General features: G+C 38.1%; 1 pseudogene; it reads right to left on the bottom strand.

Annotated features, from left to right (window-relative positions):
- Positions 1–2,420: 2,420 nt before the first annotated feature.
- LOC114200233 (importin subunit alpha-1 pseudogene) lies at positions 2,421–3,601 on the bottom strand (annotated as a pseudogene).
- Positions 3,602–3,906: the final 305 nt, after the last annotated feature.

Below are 3,906 nucleotides of genomic sequence, written 5' to 3' on the forward strand. Positions count from 1 at the left end.
AAAAAATAAAATACTTAGGAATAAATTTAACCAAGGAAGTGAAAGATCTACACACTGAAAACTGTAAGACATTGATGAAAAAAATTGGAAGACATGAAGGAAAAGAAAGCTATCCCATGTTCCTGGATTGGAAGAATTAATACCATGAAAATGTCCATAATACCTAAAGTGATATACAGATTCAATGCAATACCCATCAAAATTCCAATGGCATTTTTTTCACCGGAAAATAAAAACACTCTAAAATTTGTATGGAATCACAAAAGATCCCAAATAGCCAAAGCAATCTTGAGAAAGAACAAAGCTGGAAGCATCATCACACTTCCTTGTTTCAAGTTATATTACAAAGCTATAGTAATAAAAACAGTATGGTACTAACATAAAAACAGATACAGAATATAGGGCCCAGAAATAAACCCACATATATATGATAAACTAATCTTTGACAAGAATACACAGTGGGGAAAGGACAGCCTCTTTAATAAATGGTGCAGGGAAAACTGGAAATCCACATAGGAAAGAGTGAAATTTTACTCTTATCTTACACTGTACACAAAGATTAACTGGACATGGATTAAAGACATAAATATAAGACCTGCTACCATAAAACTCCTAGAAGAAAACATAGGGGAAAAGCTCCTTATCATTGGTCTTGGCAATGACTTTTTGGAAATGACACCAAAAGCACAGGCAACAAAAGCAAAAACATCCAAGTGAGACTACATCAAACTAAAATGCTTCTGTGCAGCAAAAGAAACTATTAATACAATGAATAGGTAGCCTACAGAATAGAAGAAAATATTTACAAACCATATATCTGATAAGGGGTTAATATCCAAAATATATAAGGAATTCACACGATTCAAAGCAAAAAAAGAAATACCTTACCTTATTAAAAAGTGGGCAAATGACCTGAATAGACAATTTTCCCTTAAAAAGACATACAAATGGCCAACAGGTATATGAAATGGTACTCAACATCTGTAATCACCAGGGAAATGCAAATCAAAACTGCAATGAAATATTATCTCACACCTCTTAAGATGCCTATTATCAAAAAACCAAGCAATAAATGTTGATGAGGGTGTGGAGAAAAGAGAACCCTTGTATACTGTTGGTGGAAATGTAAATTGGCACAGTTGTGAAAAACAGTATGGATATTCCTTTAAAATTTAAAAATAGAACTGCCATATGATCCAGCAATCTCACTTCTGGGCATGTATCCAAAAGATATGAAGGTCAGTATTTCAAAGATATAGCTGCCCTCCCATGTTCATTGTAGCATTATTCATAATAATTAAGATATGGAACCATTTAAGTGTCAATGGATGAATGGATAAAGAAAATGTGATATACACACACACAATGCAATATTATTCAGCCATAAAAAAGGGAAGTCCTGCCATTTGCAAAAACATGAATGAACCTGGAAGATATTATGCTAAGTAAAATAAGCCAGAAATAAAGACAAATACTGTATGATCTCAATTATATGTAGAATCTAAAAAAGTAAATCTCTTAAAATCAGAGAGTAGAACACTGGTTGCCACGGCTTGTGGGGGGGTGGCAGGGGAGGGAGAGATATTGGTGAAAGCAGAGGAAACTTCCAGTTATAAGATGAATAAGTTCTGGGTGTCTAATGTACACTATGGTAATTATTATTAATAATATTTTATCATATACTTAAAATTTGTTGAGAGTAGATTTTAAGTGATCTCCCCCCACACACAAAATGGTAACTATATGAAGTGATGGATGTGTTAATTTACTCAATTGTAATAATTTTACAATGTGTATATATATATATATATAAAATCATCACATTGTACACCTTAAAAAATCATGTTGTACAACCTAAATATATATAATTTTTATTTGTCAATCATACCTCAATAAAGCTGGGAAAAATTAAAAAGAACATATTTCCAGGTCTATAACTATGAGCTCTATATTATTATAATTAATGTCTGTTATATTTTATTTTAAAGATAAATCATAATTTGCCCAGTTGATCCCCTACTATTTCATACTTAGGTTGCTTCCAAATTACAAACGATATTATGAATATAACTGATATATCTATACAGTAAATATTATAGATTAATAGCATTATTTCATTGGAATAAATTACTGAAAGTAGAATCGCTCATTTAAAGTCTATAAATGTTTTTAAACTTTTAAAATACATGATCAAATTCCCTCCCACAAATACTTTTTTTTTTTAAAGATTTTATTTATTTATTTGACAGAGAGAGAGAGAGACAGCGAGAGAGGGAACACAAGCAGGGGGAATGGGAGAGGGAAAAGCAGGCTCCCCGCTGAGCAGGGAGCCCGATGTGGGGCTCGATCCCAGGACCCTGGGATCATGACCTGAGCCAAAGGCAGACGCTTAACCATCTGAGCCCCCCAGGCGCCCCCTTTTATGTCTTAAAGTCTGCCTTAGAGAGAACACCAATGAGGAATGGGACTAAACCATGATGCACAACTTGCTGTATCTGATCCTGGCGACCAGCTGTGATGTTTGACATTGTCCACATAGCTTCCTTCTGAATATTAGTTTTGGGGTTTGTTAGGAGGCTGGGAAAAACAGCAAGTGCTCCTGCATCTATTACAACCTGAGTCTGTTCATCTGTCCCAATGACAATATTTCCTATGGCTCTTAGCACAGGAGTCACAATGGGCAATTCAGTAGCTCCTAGAAGCTTCACAAGCTGGGGCACAACTCCTGTTTTCACAACCATTTCAATCCGTTCATTCGGACCGTCAGTAAGGTAGGAAATGGCCCAGGAGATATCTGCCAATACCTCTGGTTCATCATGATGCAGGGGACAAACTAAGGTAGGAAGAATCTGCTCAACAGCATCTAATGGGGGTGCAGGATTCTTGTTGCGACAAAGGTTTGAAAGTGTCCAAGTAAGGTTACGTAAGTAACCACATGCTAAAGATGACATATCAGGAACTGCAAGGAGAGCCAATAGTGGGTCAACTGCACCATACTTGATAACCAAGTCTCAAAAAACTGAACCATCACCTGCAATGTTTCCTAGAGCCCATACAGCTTGTTCACTGATGTGGGCATGGGAAGATGCCAACAGAGAATGAATGCTGGGATAGCACCTCCATCTACCACAGTCTTGGTCTGTGCTGACGTCCCAGAAGCAATGTTAGTGAGAGCCCAAGCAGATTCAAACTGAATGGGACTACAATCAGTTCTGCCCAAGAAGGACACAAATTTTGGAATCAAACCAGCCCGGATTATGTTGTCTATGGGGGGCTGTTTTTCCCTAGAAAGCGGTTTACTAGCAGCTTGAGTAGCCTGAAGATGGCTTTCCAAATTGTTGCTATTTATGCCTTTGACAATGTCATCAACAGACCAATTTACAGTGCCCTGGTTGTTGCAGTTTTCCTGTAGTGGAGAGGTAGCCTCATCAGGAAACGAGCTTACGTTTCTCCTTTTCAGCATCCGGTCATCCTTCTTAGCTTTCCTCAGCTCCACATTAACTTCTATTCGGCACCGCCTCATTTCTGTACTGTCTTTCCCCTTGTTTTTGAATCTGTTAAGGCAGGCAGCTGGTGAATTAGCATTCTCATTGGTGGACATGGTTATGAGACAAAGGGAGAAAGCTACACGGCCGGCAGAGGCTTCCACAGGAGGCGGTCTGGGGCGCGCAGGCTGTGGGTCAGCTTGCCCTCAAAACATCCACCACGGATCACCCCAGAGACGGTGTTCTCTCTGTGTTTTTCTGTGTGTCCACCAATCACTGTGTGTGTCATTCTGTCTGTCCTCTCTTCTGTGTGCTCACCAGTCATTGGATTTAGGGCTCATGCTCATCCAGTATGACTTCACTTTAATTACATCTGCAAAGACCCTATTTTCAGTAAGGTCACACTCTTGACATTCCGAAT

The sequence above is a fragment of the Eumetopias jubatus genome, unplaced genomic scaffold, assembly GCF_037043125.1.
Source record: "Eumetopias jubatus isolate StellerSeaLion01/CBP00866 unplaced genomic scaffold, mEumJub1_p1.0 scaffold_11, whole genome shotgun sequence".
Taxonomy (NCBI): Eukaryota; Metazoa; Chordata; class Mammalia; order Carnivora; family Otariidae; genus Eumetopias; species Eumetopias jubatus.